Source organism: Barbus barbus (assembly GCF_936440315.1).
Source record: "Barbus barbus genome assembly, chromosome: 15".
NCBI classification, from domain to species: domain Eukaryota; kingdom Metazoa; phylum Chordata; class Actinopteri; order Cypriniformes; family Cyprinidae; genus Barbus; species Barbus barbus.
Genome location: NC_136743.1, coordinates 28,267,261 through 28,279,748, shown reverse-complemented (window position 1 = coordinate 28,279,748; position 12,488 = coordinate 28,267,261). Strand labels below are relative to the sequence as shown.

At 39.9% G+C, this 12,488-nt stretch overlaps 1 pseudogene across 1 annotated transcript in view; it reads right to left on the bottom strand.

The window, feature by feature from the left end:
• The window catches only part of LOC306881605 (SH3-containing GRB2-like protein 3-interacting protein 1), a 28,530-nt pseudogene extending 17,088 nt beyond the window's left edge, over positions 1 to 11,442 (bottom strand). Inside the window, exons 1-7 of the transcript in view lie at positions 11,013 to 11,442; positions 8,474 to 8,537; positions 7,774 to 7,798; positions 7,612 to 7,668; positions 7,429 to 7,519; positions 7,130 to 7,320; positions 293 to 304 (exon numbers count right to left, since the gene is read on the bottom strand). The product of the transcript in view is annotated as an SH3-containing GRB2-like protein 3-interacting protein 1 (transcript). The remainder of the gene's footprint in view (positions 1 to 292; positions 305 to 7,129; positions 7,321 to 7,428; positions 7,520 to 7,611; positions 7,669 to 7,773; positions 7,799 to 8,473; positions 8,538 to 11,012) is intronic.
• Positions 11,443 to 12,488: the final 1,046 nt, after the last annotated feature.

The following is a 12,488-nucleotide window of genomic DNA, read 5'->3' as shown; positions in this document are numbered from 1 at the left end:
ATTACAGCTGATGAGTGACAAACATCTTCAGCTAATAGAAAACAGAGTCCAGGTGCCAACGCTGGAACATCCACATCCAACATGCTGAAGCTGCAGATGATATCAAGAATCGAATGATTCACTCCTATTGATCCATGAGGGTATCAAGCTGTCAGTACAGCAGTAAAACAGTATGAAGCATCACTGAAAGGTTTAGCGTAACTCAGGCTCTACTGCGCATGCGATAGCAGCATCAGACCTCTGTATCATACGCAACACAGTTTTGTAGTACATTAACAAGATCCATACTTACTGGACTTCGCCTCTGAGATCAGTAAAAAAGGAGAAAGAACAGACCTGGTCAGAGAGCGAGTCACAGATCAGTACTATTAACAAAAAATAAATAATGTCTGTGATGGATCTTTTCCCACCTATTGCTTCAAACCAAACTAACAACACATTTTGTTGCTTGTGTTTACACTTTCTTAATATTAAGACTGGCAAACCTGGCTACTAATTGTATGTGATATTAAAAAGTTGAATAAAACTGTAGAAGCACAGTTTTCTATTATATGAAGCACACAGTAAATGCTTATAACTTAAATATAACTATGTATAACTTAAATGCAATGTACTGTAAGCTGCTTTGGATAAAAGTCTCTGCAAAATTCATAAACGTAAATGTACATGAAGGCATTAATGTTTTTAAAAAAGTAAATAATTTCTATTTAAAAAATGAATTATGATACGTGATCTCGGTAAGTATTTATTCAAACATACAGTGAGGGAATTTTTTTTTGATCCCCTGCTGATTTAGTATGTTTGCCCACTGACAAAGAAATGATCAGTCTATAATTTTAATGGTAGGTTTATTTGAACAGTGAGAGACAGAATAACAACAAAAACTACAGAAAATGCATTTAAAAAAAGTTATAAATTGATTTGCATTTTAATGAGTGAAAGAAGTATTTGACCCCTTCGCAAAACATGACATGATGTTTTAACAAAGTTCGGGAGGAGCACGTTCAGATAATTAACCTAATTAACACGAGAGGAGAACAATCAGTAATCAACCCAGTTAACAAGATAAGAGGTGTGTATATATACACAGCAGACTTACCTCTGTTCATTGGCAGTTTTCCAGCATCCCTCCGCCACCCCTTCTTCGCACTTACAACTATTCCTGTCCTAACCTGTAGGGGGGGGGGGCTCGGAGACTCTCTGAAATTCCGAGCTCGGAGCCCTCCCCTCGGACAGCACGCCAAATACGCATAAACTTTATTCCATTTATTATATGTAAGTGTGAACTCGTGAGTTAGTACTTGGTGGCAAAACCCTTGTTGGCAACCACAGAGGTCAGACGTTTCTTGTAGTTGGCCATCAGGTTTGCACACATCTCAGGAGGGATTTTCTCAGGAAGTCATTAATGTGCTTCTTCTTGAGCCACTCCTTTGTTGCCTTGGCCGTGTGTTTTGGGTCATTTTCATGCTGGAATACCCATCCACGACCCATTTTCAGCTCCCTGGCTGGCTTCAATGCCCTGGCCCTGACGGTACATGGCCCTGTCCATCGTCCCTTTGATGCGGTGCAGTTGTCCTGTCCCCTCAGCAGAAAAACACCCCCAAAGCATAATGTTTCCACCTCCATGTTTGACGGTGGGGATGGTGTTCTTGGGGTCATAGGCAGCATTCCTCCTCCTCCAAACACGGCGAGTTGAGTTGATGCCAAAGAGCATGATTTTGGTCTCATCTGACCACAACACTTTCACCCAGTTCTCCTCTGAATCATTGGCAAACTTCAGACGGCTCTGTACATGTGCTTTCTTGAGCAGGGGGATCTTGCGTGTGCTGCAGGATTTCAGTCCTTCACGGCATAGTGTGTTACCAATTGTTTTCTTGGTGCTCCCAGCTGCCTTGAGATCATTGACAAGATCCTACCGTGTAGTTCTGGGCTGATTCCTCACCGTTCTCATACTCCACAAGGTGAGATCTTGCATGGAGACCCAGACCGAGGGAGATTGACAGTTATTTTGTGTTTCTTCCATTTGCAAATAATCGCACCAACTGTTGTCACCTTCTCACCAAGCTGCTTGGCGATGGTCTTGTAGCCCATTCCAGCCTTGTGTAGGTCTACAATCTTGTCCCTGACATCCTTGGACAGCTCTTTGGTCTTGGCCATGGTGGAGAGTTTGGAATCTGATTGATTGATTGCTTCTGTGGACAGGTGTCTTTTATATAGGTAACAAACTGAGATTAGGAGCACTCCTTTTAAGAGAGTGTTCCTAATCTCAGCTCTTTACCTGTGTAAAAGACACCTGGGAGCCAGAAATCTTACTGACTGATAGGGGATCAAATACTTATTTCACTCATTAAAATGAAAAATCAATTTATAACTTTTTTGAAATGCGGTTTTCTGGATTTTTTTGTTCTTATTCTGTCTCTCACTGTTCAAATAAACCTACCATTAAAATGATAGACTGATCATTTCTTTGTCAGTGGGCAAGCGCACAAAATCAGCAGGGGATCAAATAATTTTTCCCTCACTGTAGCTGGATCAATATTAAAATTCAGTATTGTTAAGAAAACACCATTTTCATGTTATGGCCAATAACCAATATCAATACTACAGTGCATTCAGAAAGTATTCAGACCCCCTTCACTTTTTCAATTTGTTATGTTGCAGCCTGTTAGTAAAAAAAAAAATAATCTTTTTTTTTCTCATTAATCTACATTCTGCATTAATCTACATTAATCTATCTCATAATGACAACGTGAAAACTGAATTTTAGAAATGTCTGTGAATTTATTAAAAATTTACATAAGTATTCAGCAATTACAGAGGCAGCAATTACAGCCTCGAGTCTCTTTGGGTATGACGCAACAAGCTTTGCACACCTGAATTGGGGGAGTCTCTGCCATTCTTCTTTGCAAATCCTCTCAAGCTCGGTCAGGTTGGATGGGGGCCGCCAGTGGACAGCCATTTTCAGGTCTCTTCAGAGATGTTTGATAGGGTTCAAGTCAGGGCTCTGGCTGGGCCACTCTAGAACATTCACAAAGTTGTCCAAATGCCGCTCCTGTGTTCCCTTGGCTGTGTACTTAGGGCCATTGTCCTGTTGGAAGGTGAACCTTCTGCCCAGTCTGAGGTTCCGAATGCTCTGGACTAGGTTATCATTAAGGCTACCTCAATATTTTGTTGCATTGAGCTTTTCTTCTACTCTCACGAGTCCCTCATTCCCTAATGCTGAAAAACAGCCCCACAGCATGAGGCTGCTACCAGCACACTTTACTTTTGGGATGGTACTCGGCAGGTGATAAGCAGAGTTGGTTTCCTTCAAACATGATGCTTAGAATTCAGGTTCATCAGACAAGAGAGTCTTGTTTCACAGAGTCTGAGGGTCCTTTAGGTGCCGTTTTGCAAATTCAAAGTGTGTTTTCATGCGTCTTAACTGAAGAGAGGATTGACTCTTGCCACACCACCATAAAGCCCAGATCAGTGGAGTGTTGCAGTGATGTTTGCCCTTCTGTAGGTTTCTCTCATCTGCATATATGATCATGGAGCTCAACTAGAGTGACCATCAGCTTCTTGGTCACCAGTCTAGGCCCTTCTCCATCAGTTGCTCAGTTTGGCTGGGCAACCCAGCTCTTGGAAGAGTCCTGGTTGTGCCAAACATCATCTATTTGAGAATTAAGGAAGTCACTGTGCTCTTGGGAACCTTCAGTGCAGCAGAAATTTTTTGTAGCCTTCCCCAGATCATGTCCAATCAAATTTAATTTGACTCCAATAAAGGTGTAGAAACATCTCAGCAATGATCAAGAGAAATGGGAGGCACCTGAGCTAAATTTCAAGTGTTGTTGCAAAGGGTCTGAATACTTACGTAAATGGGATATTTCAGTTTTTTCTTTTTAATAAATTTACAGACATTTCTAAAATCCTGTTTTCACTTTGTCATTATGAGGTACGGAGTATAGATTAATGAGGAGCAAAAAAAAAAAAAAAAAAAAAAAAGGATTTAAACTTGTATTGACAATTTAAAATTGTAGTGTCAGGCTGCAACATAAAAAAGTGAAGGGGGTCTGAATACTTTCTGAATGCACTGTATTTTGTCTAAATAGCTTTCCATTTTAATTTTAATCTTTTTATTTTAAATAGTACAAGTGTACAAGGCATCACAGCATAAACATGTATGAAATAATAACACCCTAAAAATAATATAATATATAATATAATCATAATAATATAACAACATACTATCATTCAAAACTTTAGGGTCAGTAAGATTTTTATCAAAAGTGTCAGTAAAAGCCATTATTGTCAGAGAGTCAGCGCAGTCTCCACCAACGACACTCACCAGATCCCAATCCCCTGATTTCTGATCACCGCCACCTGTCAGCACTAATCAGCAGCACTATATCCCTGCACTCCTCCAGTTCACTCACTATCTGGTCAACTTTTCATGTTGATTAACCTGACCCACTTACCTTTTGTCTACTTACCAGTTGCTTCAGTGTTCTTATCACTGTTCTCCACCGTCTTCAAGCTCCAATGTTACCTCCGGATCCTCTGGAAAAGGAAAAAGGACATTCACACTCAGATAAGCCTCTAGAGACATTCCCATTACCCGCCTGCTTACCTGGACATTCTGCTCATCTCATTCCCCGCTGCTACTACTCAATAAACCTGTTGATTGTATTGCACTTACCTCTGTGTCCTCTGTCTATCTGCTGACAGAAGACCAGATCAGAACCGAGGACCGGAGATGGAGTTCCCGAACCCCGCCGCTGCTAATTCCCTTCGAAGGGCTGGTCAATGCTCTTCGAACAGCTCTTCTTCACCCGGTTCCAGTTTTCCATCATGTATTAACCCGGAGATAAGAATGTCAAGGCAGATTCCCCCTCACGTATCCATGCCCCCGACAAACCCTCCACACCTGAAACCATACTCCCTCCAGCCGTCCTTGTGAGCCCCCTGGATGAACAGATCCGCATCGCCTCCATCACCAAACCCACACCGCTGGGAGGCCAGAGGGCAAAACCTACGTGCCCACTTCCTTGAGGACTTCCCTTCTGGGTTCCCTGCATGCTTCCCCGGACACCCAGGCAGCTAGCGTACTCTCTCGCTCCTCCAAGCTCTGTACTGGTGGTCCAGTATGGCCCAGGATGTCTCCCAGTACGTTCGTGGATGCTCAGTCTGTGCCATCTCCAAGACTCCACTTCACTTACCCGGCGGAAAATTAGTCCCATTACCCATTCCACGTCGCCCCTGGTCCCGCGTCGGAGTCGACTTCGTCACAGATCTCCCCAAGTCAGAAGGTTATACCTGCATACTCGTTGCAGTTGACAGATTCTCCAAAGCCTGCAAGTTAATTCCCCTCCGGGGTTTACCCACAGCCCTCGAAACAGCAGAGGCCCTCTTCCATAATCTCTTCCACACCTTTGGCATCCCGGAAGATGTCGCTTCCGACCATGGGCCACAGTTTGTCTCCAGTGTCTGGAAGGCATTCTTCAAACTCCTCGATGTCACCGTCAGTTTCTCCTCAGGGAGTCCCCGCTATATCAGTCCCTTTACCATCGAGAGGCAGATAAATGAGGCCACCTTCCGTCTCCAACTCCCTGCACGGTATCGTATCCATCCAGCATTCCATGTCTCACTCCTCAAGCCTGTCTCTTCCTCTGTCACAGAACCCGAAGAGCCTGCAGTACTTCCTCCTCCCGAGATCATCGAGGAGCCCCTAGTCTACAGGGTGCAGGACATCTTGGACTCTCGGCGACGGGAGTCGCCGTAATAGGGCGTCAGGAGCCGCACCTGGAGGAGGGGGTACTGTCAGAGAGTCACCGCAGTCTCCACCAACGACACTCACCAGATCCCAATCCTCTGATTTCTGATCACCGCCACCTGTCAGCACTAATTAGCAGCACTATATCCCTGCACTCCTCCCGTTCACTCACTGTCTGGTCTCAAACTTTCCATGTTGACTAACCTGATGCACTTACCTTTTGTCTACTTACCAGTTGCTCCAGTGTTCCTTTTCCTGTTCTCCACCACTCCTGTTCTCCACGCTCCACTGTTACCTCTGGATCCCCTGGAAAAGGGAAAAGGACATTCACACTCAGATAAGCCCCTAGAGACATTCCTATTCCCCGCCTGCTTACCAGGACATTCTGCTCATCTCAGTCCCCTCTGCTACTACTCAATAAACCTGTTGATTGTATTGCACTTACCTCTGTGTCCTGTGTCTATCTTCTGACAATTATAGGGTTATAAAAAGATGAAAAATGTATCATGGATTCACAAATATATTAAGCAACACAACTGTTCCACATTGATAATAATAAGGAATTTCTTATTCATGAACATTCGTGTTTCATGAACATCAAATCAGCATATTAGAATGATTTCTGAAGGATCATGTGACTGGAGTAATGATGCTGATAATTCAACTTCGCATCACAGGAATAAATTACATTTTAAAATATATTAAATAGAAAAAAATTAAATATAGAAATTGTAATAAAATGGCATTATAATAAATAAATTACAATCAATATATGTTTACTCTTTTTTTTTTTTTTGATCACATGAATGCAGTCATAGTGAGGATAGAAGACTTTTTAAAAAGTTAAAAAAAAACTTACTGACTCCAAACTTTTGAGTGTATATATGTGTGTGTAAAAAAATGCATATTCATTTTGAGCTTTAGATTACATTTAATAGTGTTATTAAATTATTAGTGTTTTTGACTTTAAGTGGGCATTAGATGATAAGCAAATATATTCTAAATGTACAAGCAGTGGATATGAATATGCACAATTGTATATCCAATAGCATCCAAAACCAATAAATAAATAAATAAATAAATCATTGATATACAGTATCATGTATCCCTACATTGATACACCATCTTGGACTAGGCATTGATTGATTCACCATTTGCTGTTACGCTCCTAAGGGCTAATATCCGTAAACTAAACTACAGATGTGACAGAGGTTATGCAATTCTAATTTGCATCTTTAAAGGTCTAAGGAAGTGTAAAAAAACGCTTGCTTACCGGACTCTTTCTCTGTGTGAGGAAACAAACAGAAGAACAGAGGAAATCATCTCAGTATTGTAATGTGAATATTATTATGGGACATCAGCTCTGTAAAGCATAACTGCGAGACTAACCAGAGGAGAAGGAGAGATTGCCAGCGTCCCTACTGAGGCCTTCAGCTCATCCATAGTAGACACTGTGCAGTTTCCACTGTTTGCTGTCAACGGCTTGATCTTGATCTTAAATTTCTTCCCATGCTCCTCCTCTCCCTCTGACTCACTGGAGGAGAAGAGTGTCTTGATGACTTTTGGAGCTGGTGAGTCTTGTTAAAGAAGATTCATTTTAGAAGAAGGAGTCCCATCTCCATAGTTTTTTGTCTTTTTTTAACTAATTAAAGGTTAGAAAAGATGAGAAACACTACAGATCAATAAGCAAACATAGACTGGAAGGATATTTCCCCCTTGTTCTCCGGGTTTAACGCTGAAACCCTCATCATCCACATCAGGAGAGTTCTGTTATCAAACAGACAATCAGATGAGGCATTACATTCACAGGAACTATAAAAGACAGTATGAATAATCAGCATTCGGAGAGATTTACTTACATATCGATCCCAGTCAATCTCACCGCAGAAACCATTAGGTGCACCATTGGCTTTTTTCTGGGAATAAAACATGCGAGACGAGACATTGTAAGAAAAAAAACAATGATATATTATTTCACAAGGTATATTAGTCTTCACTGTCATGAATTATGCTGTACTCACAGATTTGTCTTTGTCTGGGGATCCACTGAAAAAATATCAAATTAAATGTTCATATTTTAGATACCCGACTGAATGATAAGTATAAACAATGTGTACACAATATACTTCAAATTTATCAAATTAATGGGCATAAAGACAATATAATGTGATTATGTGACCCTACACAAAGTTTACTATTCATGCTATCAGCTTCAGATGCACACTCTATTTACTGACCATTTCATACACTTTGTACACAAAAATATTATTACAAACTGGCTGAAAATTATAATCTTCAGTATAACTGGCTAGCTGATACGCAACATCCAAAGTCAGGTATACGGCAAGGTAACAAGGCTGCTACAAACAATCACTGGATTTTCCAAATTTTGTGAGATATCCTGTATCAAATCTTTGGGAAATCTTTTTATGAGAAAGTAAAAGACCAATAAACTAGATATGCACAAGCAAAATTGTGGGCCAGACTTTATGCCAATAGTAAAAGACTGGCTCCTCTACTACTGCACATTTGACAAAATTACACTGAGCCAAGTCTTAGCAATGCATCATTATAGAAAGCACAATTCACTCAAATCACAATAAACTAAGCTGTGCCAAGGCAGCCATTTCTACACATGCACCAGTGAGCAAATCAGAATATTCTTTAGAGATCTGTGTAGAGCTGATGTCCTCGGTCACATCACGGACTGCTCTTACTCACGTGGAGTCACTGTCCTTTTCTTTCTTCCGTATCCCGAAGGCCTTTCGGGTACGCTTTTTCAGTCCTGTTAAAAGTCATGGTTATCATCAGGAACAAAATAATACATAGTTCCTAGTGCAACATGTGACACGAAAATATATATACTGTATAAAGTCTGGGGTCAGTAAGATTTTCATTTTAATATTTCACATTTAAACATTTTAAGAAAACTGTTTTCTATTGTAATTATTTTACAATGTAATTTATCCCTGTGATGCAAAGCTGTATTTCCAGCATCATTATTCCAGTCTTTAGTGTCACATGATCCTCCAGAAATCACTCTAATATGCTGATTTGAAGCTGAAAAAACGAAAAACATCAATAATGACAACAGTTGTGCTACAATTATACAAGAATTTGCAAAACGTTAAATGTTTTTAGACAAACTATGTCACACTGCTGTCACTGAACGCTATCAGCTACCCAAACACAAAGCAAAATGTTAAACAGTAGAGAGTTAAATTTACTAACATCTAAAAAACAAATGCAAAATTCAGTCACCAGGGGAGAGACATTTCACATAAATATTTCAACATCTGCAACTAAAAAATGCAAAAACATTTTTTCCCCCCAAGATCTCATTTTAAGTGGACTGGATTAAATGATGATTTTTTTACTAAATATTTCCATCAAGGCAACATTACTGCGTAATTGTACTGGGATTCAAAGAGCATGTTCAACCTGGATGACCAAATTTGCAATGAGGCCATGCAGTCGTTTACTGATGGAAGGGTGTCCGCAGAAACAAATATGCAAGATCTAATGCTTATTTTCCAATATTTTCTCTATGTTCTGGTTTACTTGTATGCAGAAAGAAAAGCCCCTACGGATGACTGGCATCATGGTTGATATTAACAGATAAGGCACAAGAATTTATAGCCTGCAGATCTTGGCATGATGGCATACGGGACGGCTTGAGGGGCTCTGTGCCAGTGTAAAAGCCTCTAGTTGAAGGTTCACCCATCATGCCTCTGGTCTAAAAGATCTGTAGGGAAAAGCTGACATTTCCTCCTCCGCTTGGCTAAATGTGAAACAATTAAGTCGAGTTACTCCAAAACAAATATGAGGAGATGAAACTGCGTGCAGCTTGCTCACTCCCTTAAACACTTGCATCCTAAAACGCCACTTAATAAACAGTTTTGTAAGATTGGATTCAAGGAATAGTTCACCCACTAATATGATGTAATTACACACCCTTATGTCATTCAAAACCTCTTTGACTTTCTTCTTCCGTGGAACAAAAAAGGAGGCATTTTGGCTGTTCTTTCCAAAAACTGCTTGCACTGACGATCAGTGTGGACTGGAGCTTTCAAGCTCCACAAAAGGACACAAACACATCATAACGGTGGTCCATACAACACATACACTACATTCTATGTGTTTTTGATCGGTTCATTTGATAGCTTGGTTTGAGAAACCAATTGAAATTTAAACTGTCATTCATTTGAGATCTGGATCCAAGCAATTTGTGGACAAACAGGCATTTTTATTTCAACCAGTATGATCCATTTTTACTTAACTTGCTTATTTCGAGAAAAAAAAAAAGAGATTCAGACTGGTATCGAGAATGGTATCAACTAATTCACTAAAAAATCTTACTTCTTGGGTCAAAGAAGTCACTTTTGCTCATTAAGTCTACATTTATTTTAATACAGTATCATTCTGAAATATTATTAAAGTTTTTTCTGTCTGAAAACATTATAAAATGTAATTATTCCTGTGATGGAGAGCTGAATTTTCAGCTTCATTACTCCAGTCTTCAGTGTCACATGATTTTTCAGAAATCATTCTTATATGCAGATTTGATGCTCAAGAAAAAAAATATTATTATCAATGTGGAAAATTATTAATATTTTTGTGAAACCAAGATACATATTTTTTCAGCATTCGGTGATGAACAGAACAGCATTTATTTGAAATATAATTTTTTAATTTGAAAATTATTATAATTATTTTACAATACTGACCCCAAACTTTTGAACAGTGACCAGTCTATTCTCCACTCAATTTCTCCAGGAAAAAAATAAATAAATAAATTAAAAAAAAAAATCACACGAGTTTGGAACTACACAAGGATGAATAAATGATGACAAAAAGTACATTTTTGGGTGATCTATCCCTTTAAATTAGAGGAAATAATTCAAGGGATGAAGTGACCTATAAGATCATGAGGGTGGGCCTGTGGACCACAGAGCAAAGGCACACAAGCATCCTGATGGCAGATTTATTTTGTGCACTGGACCACATGTGTAAATCTGGCCCACAGAAAACCCTGGTTTTAAATGTGCCATCGTGATGTTTGTGTGTGTCACGGTGCAAACACACATGCCCACTGGAACTACAACATGAGACACATAATCCTTCACCTCCTTCAAGGAGACAGACACCAAAACAATCATGTGCTGCATTCAGATGTAACGTTACAGGGAATACTAGCGCGCGAATACATAACATCAACAGACAAGCGATGCATTTAAGGGCCCAGAGTGGAATTTTTTACCTTGCATCATGGTTGCAGCACTTCATTCCTCGGTTTCACGCGAGCAAACAAACTGACATGAGATACAGCAGTGATCCGGTAACCGGTCGTTAAAGGAAAGGTTCATACTGCCCACCCCCTCGCGTCCTCGTCTCTCGGGTTTCCCGGTAACCGGTGGGTTAGGCCCCAGGCACCGCCGCATGAGCAGCATCCACGCACACCATCATCACAGAGCAAGGGGATGCTGAGGACAGCCGCTGATGAACGGAGAATGTGGGAGGGTCGCGTAATTACGAACCGTACTATGGCGGAGGCTTAGCTCGTGAATATTAATAAGGTCATGTCGACGTAGGTTGGTAACCTTCCTGGACCGTCCAGTCAGGTAACGAATCGATATTCATGAGCCAAGCCTTTCAACGCATTGGATTCGTTGGTTCGCAGATTCACCAGCGTTCTACCACACTCCGTCAGCAAATCAGGTAGGCCTGCGTCACGGTGCGTAATTAATATTCATGACCTGAGCAAAGCCGTAGTAGGGTTCGTACATTCAGAGAGGGATACACTGGTCTGATCCTGTGAACGATACTTCAGTTGAGCGTTTTTGTAATTTCACAGATTTTATTTTCTAATTCTATTTTTATTTTGACAGTTTGGATACATTAATATTATTTCCTCCTTTATACTCGGCGCTTGTGGAAAAACACTGTACTTTGATTTGAAGTCAATGTTTTGCTTAAAATGTACTACTTTCAGGTCATCCAAGATGAGTTTGTTTCTTCATTGGAACAGATTTGGAGAAAGCAGTGAATGAGTCCCGTCAGAATGAGACTAAAAACAGCCGAAAAAATATCACAATAATCCACAAGACTCTAGTCCATAAATTAACATTGTTTAAGCGAACCATTGCATGTTTAAAAAACAAATAAATCATTAGTACATTTGAATTTTAAACTGTTGCTTCTGGGCAAAATATGAGTCCATAATCCATCATAACACTTCCTTCCTCTGTTGTCCTCTCACATCAAAATCCACAATTCAAGTCAACAGAAGTTAAAAATGGCTTAAAAATTAGTTTTCTTACAAACACACAGCTTTTCGCTTCACAAGACATTAACTGATGGACTATTAAATGGATTACTTGTGGATTATTGTGATGTCTCATTCTGACGGCACCCATTCACTGCAGAGCATCCATTGGTGACATAATGTTAAATTTCTCTAAATATGTTTCGGCGAAGAAATAAACTCATCTACATCTTGAATGACCTGAAAGTGAATAAATTTTCAGCAAATGTTCTTTTTTTGGGTTAACTAATCCTTTAATATCAATTAATCTGTGACCCCTCTCCCTCCTTTCACCAAATACATTTGATGCTTGCTCAGATCACGAACTAATACAAGACTTGCCCTAAAACTAATCACAAAATGAAGTTTTATCTATGTGTCAGATATAAAGGTCTAAAATATAAATCTTTGTATTTTATTGAATTAAAAGTT